Here is a 17951-nt window from a genome sequence, read left to right as displayed (position 1 = left end):
AAGCTGCAGAGGATGGCACGTCACCCACAAAGGCATAACATGGTGGTTATCTGAAGAGAAGAAGCAGACTTTACTAGTAGCAAGGGCTTAGCTCAACCAAAGCTCCAATTGTAGAATTAATTAACAAATTCTGACTACTGTAAACAGGCCCTTGGCACAGATAAACCTGGAATAAGCACTAAAGGAACCAGGAGTTTTTGCCCCAGCAGAGAGTGGGTGGGGCTTATGGAAAAAGAAAATAAGAAAAAGAGGCTTTTTGAGTTGGATTGCACAAAATACTGAAAAAAGCCTGGACCCCATGAAACAGGGATGCATAAAACCTGGGGATACACAGAGCCACGCACCAACTCAAGCTCTTGATTTGTCAACTCAGGGAGCCAGGGTCCAGCTCTGAAAAGGTTTTTTGCTTTTATTTTCTTAACAGATCATTAGATAGAATTGCAAGCACTCTTAGGCTCCAGAACTGCTCCAGGCAAGGACAATACTAATGCATATCTGAGAGACAAAGTATGTAATCAGGTGAAAGGGGTTAATTCCCTAAAGGATGTATCTTCCCCAAGAAAAGGGGTGGGGTGGGACCCAACTCATGTGGAGGCACCCCTTCAGGGAATTCAGGCCCAAAAGACTGGAAAACAGAAGCAATTAAAGCCCAGTCTCAGCCTCTGTCTCAACCATACCTCTGGGAGGGAGAGTCTACTAAATTAGTCATTGCAAAATTTTTATGCAAGTAGGAAGGCTCAAGCAGAAAACATCACATACTAGACAGGATAGGAAAAACACAGAGTCTAGAGACTTTATAGGAAGGACTGACAATCTGCTGGGTCACACCCTCAGGGAAAACTGATGCCAACTACTCCCTCTTCCTGAGATGTGGGCTTGTTTGATCTGGGAAAATCTATGTGGGTTGATAACATCTGAGGAGAACTTCCTCAAAAAAAGCAAGAAACAAAACTGATTGGTTTATCTCATTGTGGGAGACATGCCTTACTTGATTTCAGATGTAATCAGTCATAGATGTAATCAATAGATTGATGATTTAATGTACCAGACTATCAGTTTATCAGCCAGCCATGAAATATCCTTGCAGCAATAGTCAATCCAGTGCTTGCCTGACCAGACAACTGGGCATAATCACTTGGCCAAGTTGACACCAGAACCTAAACATTACAGTCCACCCCTTGTCAACTTGACAGTTATATATATATATAGCTAAAAAAGATATATATATATCACTTTGAAACATGCTTAATTTCCAAATAGAACACAATAACAGACATGTTTCACCTGGAAAATTCTCAACTGTCCTTTGTACAACCAGATATGCACTACATCTCCCCAGAATAGTGTACAAATCTGTAGGTAACATTGACTCTTAAACTTCATATCCTATGACTTAAATACAATAGCATGAACAATACATTTATGTCCTATCATAAAAGGAAAACAAGATTATTTCCTTATGCAGAAATGCAAACATACTCATAGCAAACCAGGGAGGAAATATTCATGCAATCATAACCCTCATTTCTGTAACTGGTTACATGGTTATGATTCATATATATCACTACCTTCTAGAACCCTGGTCTGGTTTGCTAGCTGCCAGAATGCAATATACCAGAAATGAATGGCATTTAAAAAGGGGAATTTAATAAGTTGCTAGTTTAAAATTCTAAGGCTGAGAAAATGTCTCAGTTGAAATAAGTCTATAGAAATATCCAAACAAAGGCATCCTGTGAAAGATACCTTGATTCAAGAAGGCCAATGAAGTTCAGGGTTTCTCTCTAATTTGGAAGGGTACATGGTGAACACAGTATCACCTGCTAGCTTCTTCTCCTGGCTTCCTGTTTCATAAAGCTCCCTGGAAGACATTTTCCTTGTTCATCTCCAAAGGTCGCTGGCTGGTGGCCTCTGTTTCTCACGACTGTGTTGTTCTTCTTTCCTAGAATCTTCTTCATTCTCCAAAATGTTTCCTGTTTTATAGGACTTCAGAAACTAATCAAGACCCACCCAAATGGGTAGAGACATGCCTCCAGCTAATCCATCTTAACAACCACTTTTGTTTAAATCACATCTCCAAGGAGATGATCTGATTACAGTTTCAAACATACAATACTGAATAAGGATGAGTAGAAATGACAGTCTTTACAAAATGGGATTAGGATTAAGACATGGCTTTTCTAGGGTAAAACACATCATTTCAAACCAGCACAAACCCATTCCATGTTCCTTTACCCTCAGTAAGCATTTCAGCTGGCCATAGTTCTTTGCCAAATGGGGTGAACCAGATTTACATTCCTGAAGTTTCTGGGACATAGGGCATTCTGTCTGTATTGGGTTGGAGTAATTTTCCATTGACTTAAATAATAGGGCATAGTAGTCATAAGACATGCTTTAAAGAATCTCCTGAATTCCAGGAAAATACTCCCTTATCTCCATTATGTAGTTGTGACCCTGTTTCCCCTCGATAGTCAGGATCAGTCATCCCTGAAAGTAAAGTTACCTTCTTTTATATTTATTGATTCAGTAGCATGAGAAGCCCAAAGTGGGCAGGTGGCAGTTTTAATTTCCAGTTCAATGGAATCATTGTTGTGTCTCCTGGTAAAAGTACTTCTCCTTTTGGAACCAAGACCTGTAGGCCAGCAAAGTTTAAGGTTTCAGGGACAAGAAGCAAATTTTTCCTAGTGAATCACTATGGATGATGGTGAGTGGAGTGGTGCCACTCCCAATTTCACCCCTTGATTCCTGAAACCATGAATCCTAGCTATGGAAGAAACAGTACCATAATGAATGCTGAATTAGAGGTTACCAGCCTCCTGGAGAACATTTCCCCAGCTCTGCAAGCTATTGCTCCCTATTAGGCACTGTAATTAGGTCTTCCAAAGGCCAGTCCACTGTTCTATCAAATCAGCTGCCTCTGGGTAATGGGGAACATTATAAGAGAGAATTCCATGAGGATATGCCCTTTCCCACATTTCATTTCTGTGAAGGGGGATACTTGATCAGAAGCAATGCTTCTGTAGGATACATAGTAGGATACTATGATGTTGGATAAGTCAATCTGTAAGTCCACAAATGGTGGTTTTTGTGGAAGCATTGTACAGGGGGAATGCAGACCCATATTCAAAGTATGTGTCTGTTCCACTTATAATAAATCACTGCCCCTTCCATGATGGAAGTGGTCCAATGTTCTCAACCGATCATCAGATAGCAGGCTAATCACCATGGTGAATGGTGCCATATCGGGGGCTGAGTGTTGGTCTCTGCTGCTGGTAGATTGAGCACTGAAAAGTGGCAATAACCAAGTTGTTCATGAGCCCATTGATCAATGGCATTAATGGCTGAGAGGAGATGACTTGCTCCAGAGGATGTGTCATCTTATTCACTTGATTATTGTTCTAGTTTGCTAGCTGCCAGAATGCAACACACCAGAGATAGATTGGCTTTTAATAAAAGGGGATTTATTTTGTTGGTTCTTCAGAGGAAAGGCAGCTAACTTTCCACTGAGGTTCTTTCTTACGTGGAAGGCACAGGATGGTCTCTGCTGGTCTTCTCTCCAGTCCCCTGGGTTCCAACAACTTTCCCCAGGGTGATTTCTTTCTCCATCTCCAAGGGCCTGGGCTGAGCTGCAAGTGCTGAGATGAGGAATACCAAGCTGCTAGCAGTGCTACGTTGCAATCTCCCATTTAAGCACCAGCCAATTAAGTCAGACATCACTCATTGCAGCAGACACGCCTCCTAGCTGACTGCAGATGCAATTGGCAACAGATGAGGTTCACACACCATTGGCTTATGTCCTCAGCAACAAGACTAGGTATGCTCACCTGGCCAAGTTGACAACTGAATCTAACTAACACATGTCCACCCCTTGTCAACTTGGCAACTTCAAGCATCACCTTACACAGATGTAAAAAATTCTCTTGCTGTGGACCTGTGAATCTCAAAACAAGTTGTCTAGTGCCAAGATGCAAAGGAGAATATTCACAGGATATAGATTGTCATTTCCGTAGGGAGAAATTGGAAGGAAGATCTGCAGGCAAACACCATTGGATTTCCAAGTCTGAAAGTCATTTATCCTTCGGCTGTAGAAAGCGGCAGTCCCACCCCTTCCAAGGGCCTATGCAGTGGCCGGCCTCTTTCCAAATCAACCTCAGGGAACATCGAGGAGACCACCTCTGGGTTCCACTCTCTCCAGGTATCAGGGCCACCCCTGGGCTCTCTGCCATTTCTTGGGCACATGCTCAACCCCTCCACATGGTGGCAGCCAGGCTCTCCCAGTCCCCCAAGGAGTGTGCTATGCCTTTTCCAAGGCCCGAGGCTGCACAACTCTTACACTGCAATGAGAGGGGAGACTCATCCTTGCCCTTCAGGGTAAACTCACCCTCTCCATGTATATGGGTGGGTCCACTCTCCTGGCTGAGGTTTCTTGTCTTCAGACCCGAACTTCCACGGTTCTCACTCTGCAAACTCCAATCTCTCCCTTTTGTGTCCTCCTTTGTCAAGATTGGCAGTGGTTTCATTTACACCAACAGTCTCTTCAAGCCCTCCAGGACTTCTCCATCAATCTCTTCACAGTTCCTCCAAAGTCTTCCCCTTAGCCATCCAAAACACCGTTCAAACATATCTGGCATTTGCAAACCGCAGCAGCACCCCACTCTCCAGTACCAAATCTGTTCTAGTTTGCTAGCTACCGGAATGCAACACACCAGAGATGGATTGGCTTTTAATAAAAGGGGATTTATTTTGTTGGTTCTTCAGAGGAAAGGCAGCTAACTTTCCACTGAGGTTCTTTCTTACGTGGAAAGCACAGGATGGTCTCTGCTGGTCTTCTCTCCAGGCCCCTGGGTTCCAACAACTTTCCCCGGGGTGATTTCTTTCTCCATCTCCAAGGGCCTGGGCTGAGCTGCAAGTGCTGAGATGAGGAATGCCAAGCTGCTAGCAGTGCTACGTTGCAATCTCCCATTTAAGCGCCAGCCAATTAAGTCAGACGTCACTCATTGCAGCAGACATGCCTCCTAGCTGACTGCAGATGTAATTGGCAACAAGGTTCACCCACCATTGGCTTATGTCCTCAGCCACAAGACTAGGTATGCTCACCTGGCCAAGTTGACAAGTGAATCTAACTAACACAATTATTAAAACGCTCCTCTCTAAATTTACCCTCTTGTGAGCATTCACACGGGACACAAATGTCTTCATGTTCTTTGCCCACTCAGAAATGTCTAGCCACATACCTCTTTGCCACCAATTTTCCAATCGTGATCCTCCCCAGTTACTGACCATTCAGCCAAACCATTAGCAACAGCACATGAGTCAGTACACAAAAACACCTCAGGCCAGTTCTCCTTCCAAGAAAAATGCACAACCAGGTGCACTGTTCACAGTTCCACCCATTGGGAAGATTTCCCCTCACCACTGTCATTTTAATGATTTCTTTGTATATACAGGAAATCAAACCTTTGTCTTATATGTGATTTCCAAATATTTTCTCCCATTGAGTTGGCTGCCTCTTCACCTTTTTGGCAAAGTCTTTGGAGGTGCAGAAGCATTTGACTTTGAGAAATTTCCATTTGTCCACTTTTTCTTCTGATTTGTGCTTTGGGTATAAAGTTTAGGAAGCTACCTACTATTTATAGGTCTTGAAGATGTTTCCCTACATTTTCTTCTAGAAGCTTTATGGTGCTACTTCTTACATTTAGGTGTTTAATCCACTTTGGGTTAATTTTTATGTAAGGTGTAAGATAGGGGTCCTCTTCCACTCTTTTGGCTACTGATATTCAGTTCTTCCATGCTTAATTATTGAAAAGACTACTTTGTCCTAGTTCAGAGGATTTGGGGGACTTTTCAGAAATCAGTTGACCATAGATTTGGTGGTCTATTTCTGCACTCTCAACTCAATTCCATTGGGCATTGCTTCTATCTTTGTGCCAGTACCATGTTGTTTTGACCATTGTGGCTTTATAATAGGTTTTAAAGTCAGGGATGTTAATTGTACCCCTTTGTTCTTCTTTTTAAGGTTGCTTTTAGTTTTTTGGGGTCTTTTCCCTTTCCAGATGAATTTGGTACTTAGTTTTGCCAAGTCTTCAAAGTAAACCTACTTTGGAATTTTGATTGGTACTGTGTTGAATCTGTAGATCAATTTGGGGAGAATTGACATCTTAACTATATTTAGCCTTCGTATCAATGAGCAGGGAATGCCCTTCCACCTATTAGATATCCTTTTATTTCTTTTAGCCATGTAATGTAGTTTTCTGTGTACAAGACCTTTATGTCCTTAGTTAAGGTCATTCCTAAGTACTGGATTCTTTACTTGCTATTTTGAATGGAATTTTTTCCTTACCTGACTCCTCACCTAGATAATTGTTTGTGTACAGAAATGTTATTGATTTTTGCATATTAATTTCATATCCCTCCACCTTGCTGAATTTGTTTATTAGCTCAAGTAACTTTGCTGTAGATTTCTCAGTTTCTTCCAAGTATAGTATCATGTCACCTGCAAATAATGAGAGTTTTACTTCTTGCTTTCCAATTTGGATGCCTTTTATTTCTTTGTCCTGCCTGATTGCTCTAGTTAGAACTTCTAGAACAATGTTGAATAATAATGGTGGCAGTGGGCATTCTTGTCTCGTTCCTGTTCTTAGCAGGAAAGCTTTCAGTCACTCTCCATTAAGTATGATGCTGGCTATTGGTTTTTCATATATTCCCTTTATCATATTGAGGTAATTACCTTTGATTCCTATCTTTTGGAGTGTTTTTATCAGGAAAGGATGTTGAATTTTGTTGAATGCTTTTTCAGCATTAATTGAGATAATCATGTGATTTTTCCCTTTTGATTTTTTAATGGGCTGTATTACATTAGTTGATTTTCTTGTATTGAACCAACCTTACATTCCTGATATAAACCCCACGTGGTCATGGTAACTATAGTTCTTTTAATGTGCTATTAGATTCGATTTGCTAATATTTTGTTCAGAATTTTTTCATCTATATTCATTAGAGATATTGGCCTGTAATTTTCCTTACATATATCATCTTTACCTGGTTTTGGTATTGAAGTGATATTAGCTTCATACAATCAGTTAGGTAAGGTTCCTTATTCCTCAATTTTTTGGAAAACTTTGAACAGTCTTGGTGATAGTTCTTTTTGGAATGTTTGATAAAATCCCCCTGTAAAGCCATCTGGCCCTGGGCCTTTATTTGTAGAAAGATTTTTGATGGCTGATTGAATCTCTTTACTTGTGTTTGGTTTGTTGAGATCTTCTATTTCTTCCTGAGTCAGTGAAGCTTGCTTGTGTGTTTCCAGGAATTTGTCAATTTCAACTAAATTGTCTAGCTTATTGACATATAGTTGTTCATATGTAACATTCCAGTCAGACTAAACCTCTGGATCCCCTCATCTTCATTATACCAGGGTAGTTCTGGCATTTCTACCTCAGGTAATGTCAGCCACATTTGGATCCTTGCTTCACTGAATCATCCAGCAAACAGCCAAGGCCCTTTCTAATGCTTTGAGCTACAACATTGAATGAAGAATCTTTGCTTAGTTGGTCCATATCAATAAATTCACATTGATACATTTTTTCCCTTCAACATTATCCCACACCCTTAATATCCATTCTCAAACGTATTACCCTGATTTTTGACTTTATAGATTGGAAAACTCATGCAGTTCCTTTGTAGTATAGCATATCTCCTCATGGGTCACACTTTGTACCTCACCTTATAGTACCTATAGAGAATTTAGTCTAGTAATAAGTCTTGAAGAAAAGTAGGGTGTTGTGGGTTTGTCATGAAACGTAATAGGAGTGTCTTTCAAGCCAATTTCCTGGGCATTCCATTTCATTTTCATCTGGTGAAACAGGATTAGTCACTCAAGACAGAGGAGTGAAGCTTATTTTGCCAGGGGAGTTGGCTACAGGATTAGCAGGCACTGAAGTGGTAATGTCATCATGTGGAGGTTTGATGGCAGACTCCTTTGAGGAGACTGGAGGCCAGTAAGCTGTTTCCTCAAAGCCAGCTGGAGGTTATGAAGATCTTTTCTCAAGGCTATCCATTACAGGCCTACTAGCAAAGCCTCAGCAGATTCCAAGTGTCCTGTATCCCCATTGCCATCATTATAAAGCCATATATCACCATCCCACTTTTCAGGATCCCATTCTTTTCCAATCAAAGCCCTAACTTTAACAGCAGACATGCTGCAAGGTTGAGATTTTAGTTTACATTGTAAATACATTACTTGCAAACTGAGGTTTTGTGTCCAGTTTTCAGAAATCTCAAGTCTTCAACCACAGAACATAAGATTTATTTTCAGGGCACACATGGAAGCATTTACATAGTTCATATGGTGCTTTGAGTGCAAATTTGAAGCCTTCAACTCATTCTGTTCCCTCATCACTATGCCCAGCACATCTAACAACCAGCCATCATTATTTTGCCTCTTAATTCCACAAACTCCAGAAAGGTGCCAAAAGCATTCTCACCCTGAGCCTTGCCTTTTATAATCTTATAATTAGCATAATCTAATGGTGATATTTTGAGTACCTTTTTTTGCCAACTCATCCGGTGGACTGTCATTGTCATCTTGATTATTCGAAATAGAGTCATTAGTTCCTCTGTGTCTAGTCAGAGTAGAAAGCCAATCATAAAAATCGATTTTTATGGTTTAATTTCTCAAGAACCACTCCTAGTATCAAGCTGTGTTAGTCAGGGTTCTCTAGAGGAAAAGAACCAACAAAAGAGATCTTTAAATATGAGATTTATAAAGGTATCTCACACAACGTTGGGAATGGAAAGACCAAAATCCTTAGGGCAGGTTGTGACGCTGGGGGCTCTAATGAAGGGTCTGGATGAAGTTCACATGAGAGGCTTGCTGGCTGAAGAAGTAGTGAAAGAGTCTTTTCTCTTCCTTAAAAGCCTTGAACTGATTGGAGAATCTCTTTCTGGGATACATGTCTTTGCTGATCACAGATGCAATCAGCCACAGATACAGTCAACTGACTGAAACCTTAATACCCAACTTCCAGTTCAACAACTAGCCATGAAATATCCTTGCAGCAACAATCAGACCACAACTTCCTGACCAGACAACTGGGCATAATCACTTGGCCAAGGTGACACTATAACCTAACCATCACAGCAAGTTTTTCAGGGAATTGAATGACAAAATGAAGCACATGAATGTATGTGTTATGGGTGTCCCAGAAGGAGAAGGGAAGGGAAAATAAACAGAAAGACCATGAGAAGAAAGAATCACTTAAAATTTCACCTCTTATTAAAGTCATATAATTACCGATTAAAGAAGTGCCATGTACCCCAACTGAATAGATTCAAATAGACCCACTCCGAAACACTTACTAATCAAATTGTCAAATGTCAGAGGCAAAACATTAATTTCAAAGCCAGCAAGATAAAAACATTCCATCCCATACAGGGGAAGCTCAATTAGACTGTGTGTGGATTTCTCAGCAGAAATCATGGATGTGAGGAGGCATTGGTTGAATATATTTATGATTCTGATAGAGAAAAGCTGCCAAACAATAATTCTATATTCAGTAAACTATCTTTCATAAAATGAGGGAGAGATTAAAATATTTGTGGACAAACAGTCAGTGAGAAAATTTGTGTCTAAGTGACCTGCTCTACAAGAAATACTGTAGGGAGCAGTACAGGTAGATAGGAAAAGACAGGAGAGTGAGATCTGGAGGATGGTGTAGAAATAAAGACTATCAGTAAAGGTATAAAGAGAAAAAAAATAGATATGCCATATAAAATCTAAAGACAAAATGTGAGAATAAAGTATTGTCTTTACAGCAATAAAATTAAATGTTAATGGATTATACTTCCCAACTAAAAGACATAGATTGGCAGAATGGATTGAAAAATAGGACCTATCTATTTGCTGTCTATAGAAGAGTCACTTTAGACCCAAGGTCAAAAATAGGTTGAAAGTGAAAGTGGGGGAAAGATATTTCATGCATACAACAGTAGAAAAGAACAGGGGACATCACACTAATATCTGACAAATTAGACTTCCAATGTAAAATAATTAAAAGAGACAAAGAAGGACACTACACACTTTTTTACTTTTTCAATCCATCATTATTATTTTTTTGCATGGGCAGGCACCGGGAAATGAACCTGGGTCTCTGGCATGGCAGGCAAGAATTCTGCCACTGAGCCACCATCGCACTGTCCACACTATGTGCTAATAAAATGACAATTCAACAAGAAGACATAACAATCATAAATATGTACACACCAAACCAGACTGCTCCAAAATACATGTGGAAAATACTGACAACACTGAAGGGAGCAGCAGACACCTCTCATACAATAATTGGAGGCTCCAATTCCTTGCTCATATCAATGGATTGAACATTTAGATATAGGGTCAATAAGGAAACAGAAATTTTAATAATACAGTAGGTGAACTAGACTAATAGATGTTTACAGTACATTACACCCCTCAACAGAAGGATACAAATTGTTCTCAAGTGATCAGAGGCCATTCTCAAGGATAAACCATATGCTGGGTCACAAAGCAAGTCTCAATAAACTTAAATATTTACAAATGATGAATCTTATATAAATTATAAATCTTACATATATAAATTATGCAGAATACTTTCTTGGATCATAATGGAATGAAGTTAGAAATAAATAACAGGCAGAGTGCCACAAATTTCACAAATATATGTAGGCTACACAACACCCTCTTAAACAACCAGTGGGTCAAGGGAGAAATGATGAGAGAAATCCATAAATATCTCAAGGCAAATGAAAATGAAAATACAGCATATAAAAATTCATGGGATGCAGCAAAGACAGTGCTGAGAGGGAAATTTATTGCATTACATAGCTATAAAAAAAGGAAAAAGAGTAAAAATAGAGGAATTAACTCTTTACTTGGAAGAACTAGTGAAAGAACAGCAAACTAACCCCAAAGCAAACAGAAGGAGAGACATAACAAAGATTAGAGGAGTAGTAAATGAGACTGAGTGCATGAAAACAATAGAGAGAATTAACAAAACCAGAAGTTGCTTATTTGAAAAAATCAATAAAATCGATGGACCTTTAGCCAGGCTGACAAAGAGAGAGAGAGAGAGGATGCAAATAAATAAAATCAGAATTGGAAGAGGGAACACAGCCACTGACCTCACAGAAATAAAGGAGATAACGAAAGGATACTATGAGCAACTATATGCTAAATAACTAGATAACATAGATGAAATAGATAACTTCTTACAAAGGCATGAACAACCAATATTGATGAAAAGAAATAGATGACCTCAACAAACCAATCACAAGTAAAATGATTGAATCAATCATCAAGAATTTACCAAAAAAGAAAATCCCAGGACTAGAAGGCATCATATTGGTATTCTACCAGGTATTCAATAAAGAATGATTACCAATTCTGCTCAAACTCTTGGATATACTAACCAATGGTACTGAATCGAGTGTTCAGAAATAGACACTTTCATCTAAGGACAATTGATCTTCGATTAGGCAGTCAAGCCAATGCTCCTGGAACAGAACAGCATCTTCAATAAATGGTGTTTGTTGAACTGGATATCCATATGCAAAAGAATAAGAGGATCCATATCTCAAACCCTATACAAACATTTCCTCAAAATGGATCAAAGACCTAAACATTAGAGTTAAGACCATACAATTTTTAGGAGAAAATGTAGGGGAATATCTTATAAAACTTGTAACAGGAGGGGATTTATTCATCTTACACCCAATGCATGAACAATGAAAAAAGAAATAGATAAATAGGTTCTCCTGAGAATTGAACATTTTTGTGCATCAAAGGACTTTTTCAGAAAAGTAAAAGGCAGCCTATGCAATGGGAGAGAATATTTGGACATATTAGATAAGGTTTTAGTATCCAGAATATATGAAGAGACTCTTCAACTCAACAACAAAAAGACAAACTACCCATTAAAAATGGGCAACACTATAGTAATATTAGATAAAATAAATTCCTGAAATAAATTAAAAATGGGCAATATACATAAACAGACAGTTTTCAGAAGAGAAAATACAAATAGCTAAATGTCATGAAAAGATGCTCAACTTCAATGGCTATTAGGGAAATGCAAATCAAAAGGACTATTAGATATCATCTCACACCCACTAGAACAGCCATTTTAAGAAAAAACGGAAAAAGACAAGTATGGAGAGGCTATGGAGAAATTGGCACATAAGAAATATCCACTATTGGTGGGAACGTGAAATGCTACAACCTCTCTAGGAGGCAGTTTGGTGATTCCTCAGAAAGGAAAGTTTAGAATTGCCATGTGATACAGCAATCTCATTACTAGGTATATATTCAGAGGAACTGAAGGTAAGGACACAAATGGACATTTGTACTCCATTGTTCATAGAAGCATTATTTATGATTCCCAAGTGATGGAAACAGCCTAAATGTCCATCAATAGATGAGTGGTTAAACAAGCTATAGCATATACAGACAATGAAATATTATGCCGCTCTAAGACAAAATAAAGTTATGAAGCATCTAACAGCATGGATAAACCTTGAAGACATTATGCTGAGTGACATTAGTCAGAAACAAAAGGACAAATACTGTATGGCCTCACTAATATGCATTAACATTAATGAGTGAACTTTGAGACTTAAGATTAAGAACACAGGTTATCAGAAAAAAAGAACACAGGTTTTCAGGAGATAGAAATAGGGTAGAGACTGGGCATTTGATGCTGAAGGAATATATATTGTGCAAAAGGTTGACTGTAAAAATTCAGAAGTGAATAGCACAATAATATCTGATGGTAGTACACCAATATAGGTATACCAATAGAGCTGAATGTGAGTATGGTTGAGGAAAAAATGCTGTGGACATATATGAAACCAGAAAGAAAGATAGAGGATAAAGGCTGAAAGTATAATTTAGGAATGTCTAGAGTGGGCAATAATGTGAGTAAATGTACATATATAAAAACATTTTTGCATGAGGGAGAAAAAATGAATGTCAACAATGTAAGGTGTTGAAAATGGGATGGTATATAAGAAAAAGTATAATCAATGCAAATTAAGGTCTATAGTCAACAGTAGCATTGTGATATGCAGCCACTGAATGTAACAAAGGCATTATGGCAAAACTAAATGTCAGCAAGTGAGGGTACTGGGGAGGGATATGGATTTGTAGAAGAAAAGGAAATGTCTTCATATAGATTATGGTGGCAAAGCATGTCTACTTACTTAAGTTGGATTGTATGATGTGTGAATAAAATGAACAGAAGGAGGGTGTTGCAACAGTGGTTCAGTGGCAGAATTCTTGTCTGCCATGTGAGAGACCCAGGTTTGATTCCCAGAGCCCGTCCTTCCAAAAAAAATAGAAAAAACAAGCAAACAAAAAACCAAAGAAACAGAGAAAAACAAGTGCTAGAGAGAGTGTGGAGAAAGATGTATCCATTCACTGTTGGTAGCCCTCCTGGAGGTCAGCATCGTGGTTCAACAGGAGACTAGGAGTGGGGTTGCCATATAATACTGCAGCTCTGTTGCTAGGTATATACTTGGAGAATCTGAGAGGGGGGCTATCAATGGATATTTGCATAGTGGTGTTTCTGGTGGCAGTGTTTGTGATTTACAACACTGTAAATCTGATGGAGGCATCATAGGGTACAATGATGGGGGACGGAAGTGGGAATTGCGGTGTAGATGTACAACAGGCTACTGAAATGGTGCAATAAGGAATGAAGTTGTGAGGCACGCAGCTATGTGAATGAAACTTAAGGACAGTATGTTGAATGAAGTGTCAGAAACAAAAAGACCAACATTATCATTCATCAATCATATGGACTAACTATAATGTACAAACTTGGAGAATTGAAGTCGAGAGCCTGGGTTATCAGGTTAGGACCTATTGTAAATGGTCCTAGATTGTACACTCTTACAGCTGTCACATTTATTTTGGGGTTGTAACTGTCATGTCTAAATACTGAGATACTGAGCTATTTGAGTATAAACTCTGAAACTTTGGGTATGTATGTGACACCTGAAACTCTGAGTTAGAACACTGGAGATGTGAAAGTCAGCATTACCCCCATACAGCAACTGTAAAAAAAGTTGAAAAAGTGATTTATCTTCTGCTAGAGATATGCATGAAGTGGATTTGGATAGGAGTAAGGTAGATCATAATACAGGGTAAAAGATGATATTGTCCATATTTTAAAACTTCAACTTTTGTGTGAGACCAAAGGAAGAGATGTTTATTTTGTACAAACTTTATATTTTGGGTAGCACATTATCTAATTTAACTTTCATGATCAGTTTATTTGAACACCATAATTACATGGAATCTTGAATAGGGCATGATATCTTGTTGGTTTGTACCAGTTAGTGTGATGCTGCAATATAATGCCAGAGTAATTTGGGCAGAGAATAGAAAAGTATTTGCAGACTCTTCTTGGGGGACTGTGGAGAAAGGAGGAAATATTCTGGGAAATCCCTGATATTCCCACAAGAAGTGGGGACATTCAATTCAATAAGTCCCAGCCTATTGAATTAGGGGTGAATTCAACTTCTGTGAATTTTATTTCTGCAAAGGAGAAGCTAAGCTTACTTACAATTATACCCAAGTGTCACCCCCAGAGAACCTCTTTGTTTGCTCAGATATGGCATCTCTGGCATCTACATGACTCCCAGGGGTATAAATCTCCCTGGCAAAGTGAGATAGGACTCCTATGATAATCTGGGACCCAGTATCACAGGATTGAGGGAGACTTTTGACCAAAAAGAGGAAGAGAGAAATGAGACAAAATAAATTTTCTATGACTGAGAGATTTCAGTGTCAAGAGGTTATTCTGGAGGCCATTTTTATGCATTATATAATAATCCCTTTTTAGTTTATGGTGTATTGGACTGGCTGGCGGGAAATACCTGAAACTGTTGAGCTATGTTTTAGTAGTCTTGACTCTTGAAGAAAACTGTACAACTATATAGTTTTATGATATGACCATGAGATTGTGAAAGACTTGTGTCTGATAATCTTTTTATCCAGGGAATGGACAGCTGAGTAAAAATATCAGGATAAAAAATAAATAAATAATAGGGTGCATGGGTGGTTCAGTTGTAGAATGCTCGCCTTTCATGTGGGAGACCAGGGTTCAATTCCCAGACCATGCACCAAAAATAAATAAACAAATAAATAAATAAATAGGGGGAGATAATAAGTAAAGCTTGGGTAGAATGAAATACTAGTGGTCAATGAGAGGGAGGGCAAGGGGGATGGGATGAATGAGGCTTTTATTTTTGCTTTTTATTCCTTTTTCTGCAGTGATGCAAATGTTCTAAAAACGAATGTGGTAAAGAATACACAACTATGTGGTGATGTTGTGAGCCACTGATTGTATACCATGTATGGACTGTGTGTGTATGAAGATTTCTCAATAAAAAATATTTCCAAAAGTTAATAGCATGTTAATTTTTTTGGTGGTGCCAAGAGATTGTGCCATTTTTCTTTATTCCCAATCAACAATCAGCAATGCATGGGAGTGCTTACTTTTGTACACCTTCATCATCAGACTGTATTAGCAAATATTGAAAGTTTTGTTAATGTGATAGGTCAGAAATGCTTCAGTATAGTTTTACTTTGCTTATCTGTTAACATGGAAAAGCCCAAACATTTTTCATCTATTTGAGGATGATTTGCATCATCTCCTTATTTATAAACTATTAGTTCATATATTTTGCCCATTTCTTAATCATCATGTTAGTCTCTTTCATGTAAGACTTTAGACGTTCTCAACATATTTGGGCTCTTAGTCTTTGCAAAGTGAATTGTAAATACTCTCTCATAGTGTTTCATTTATCTTTTTATTTTTCTCATGAATTTAATGACATTAATTTTCTGAAGACAATGTTTTCAATCTTTACCATATTTATGGATTACAGAGAAATTAACTCATGTTTGACTTTAACATTTGTTTAGTTTTTGTTTATAGTTATATCTTAAATTCATTTACAATCATACTCTAATCAGAATGGGAATATATCCTTTCATATATTGTTATGTGATAATTCCACCATCACATTTATAGATTTTTCCTTTTCCTTTGGTATGTGATAATGTCATTATCACATACTTGTTTTCTTCTGTGTTTTTAACCTACTGCAGGATTTTATACTTTCTTTTTATTTCTGGATTAAACATAATTTAACCCTCTTATCATCTGAGCTTCCTATCTTTATCAATTTAAGCCATGCTTTGAATCAATGCTCTTTAATCAGAATATTTAATTCTCCTTTTTTTCTTGGTTCATAGGTTTTCCCTGGAGAGAGGAGATATTTCTCAGAATCATTTGTCAAGATGTTTTTCAACTTGTATTTCCCTTTATGCTTATCCTGAATTTTTGGTATGCTTTCCTAGGACGGGGTAGAGTGTGAGTGCAAAGGTACACACTTGCAAAAAAACAAAACAGAAAAAAATACACAGTTGCACATAAATATACAGACTTCCACTTGTGTCTATAATACCACGAATGCGCATCTGTTAATGATTGGGATGTGTCATAGTTCTCTGGTATATTGGCATAAAAAAGAAAAGGTGGAGGACTTTTGCCTCTGTTGTTATATGTGATTTATATATCGGCATCATCAAATACTTACTATTTCTTGAGAACTAGAAATATGCCACAAAATGTGCTTTGTGATTTATATCTATTAACCTCATCCCCAATCCCACAAATAACCTATGTGTTAGTTATTATTATTACCTTTTTAAGGATGTGGGTACTGAAGCATGGGAAAGTTAAATATTGTGACCAAAGTCATGATTACTTGCCGCTGATAGCTTCAGCCGGGTCGCGCGACTGGAGCACTGGGTGAATTAGGGGGCGAGCTCGCGGGAAACAAACCTGGGTAAGCGAAACCTAGCCGTCTCAGCTAGGGGACTAAAGGACTTGAGCCAAAGGCCAATTAATCAGCACAAAGCTTTTTATTGTTACATCGTAAGAGCTTAGGTACCGAAGCGGCTCAAGTGCGCTAAAGACCCCGAGGCTACAGGGAGCTTAGGTTATATACAGTTGCACAAGGGGAGGAGTAGGGGAGAGGGTAGGGGGTTCGGAGAGCCAATTACACAAGCTAAAAGGTAGTTGCTAGGCAAGGGCGGCAGAAGATAGCTAGAGGCAAGGACAGAATAACAAGAAGGCTTGTAGTTTTGAGATAAGCTACTGAGACGGGAGGTTTCTGACGAGGGGGGGAAGGGAGAACGGTGAGTTAGGCTACAGACATGAGAGACAGGGAGAGAAGGTAGAAATGATTGACAATTTTTAAGTATGACTAGGCTCCAATCCCTGAGAAATATGCCACAATTCCTCTCCTTTTTCTTTTAAAGGCTCACCTGCATGACAGGTGGTGGGCATTAACCTTTGCTGGGAGGGGTAGGGATGAGATTCTCCTTGTGCGTGGGGCTCAGAGTTTCAGGGGAAGGGTATGTGCTGAGCCGACCCTTATGCAAATCTCATGTGCCCCAGAAGAGCCAGAGGAGGCCTGTTTGAGCGGCCCGTCTTCTGCAGTGCTTCGCCTTGCACCCAGCGGTACCCATCTGGTAGCCAGCCGGCCCCAGATGCACGTGCTCTGACTACGTGCAGCCCCCGTAGGGGAATATAGAGGATGGAGGAGTGGCGGAAGCACACAGTTTGCTGAGCTGGCGTTAAAGCAGCGGGCGCCTCAAGGTGATCAGTCTTGAGGGCAAAACTCAGGCCTCAGGGTGATCAGTCCTGGGGGCGAGTGACACTAGCTAGCCAAACTTGTGTTTGCCAACGATTGTTTGTATTGGCAAAGGGATTTTGGAGCTTAAGAGCTACTAAGGTAAGAAGCTGCGTTTGTAGGCTTACTCGGAGAGACGATGACAGAGACATATGAGTAGGACACATACGAAGATAAAGGTTATAAGCATTATACTGTAAAAATGAGGTTTGAAG

The sequence above is a fragment of the Tamandua tetradactyla genome, chromosome 14, assembly GCF_023851605.1.
Source record: "Tamandua tetradactyla isolate mTamTet1 chromosome 14, mTamTet1.pri, whole genome shotgun sequence".
Taxonomy (NCBI): Eukaryota; Metazoa; Chordata; class Mammalia; order Pilosa; family Myrmecophagidae; genus Tamandua; species Tamandua tetradactyla.
This window is presented reverse-complemented; position numbering follows the sequence as displayed.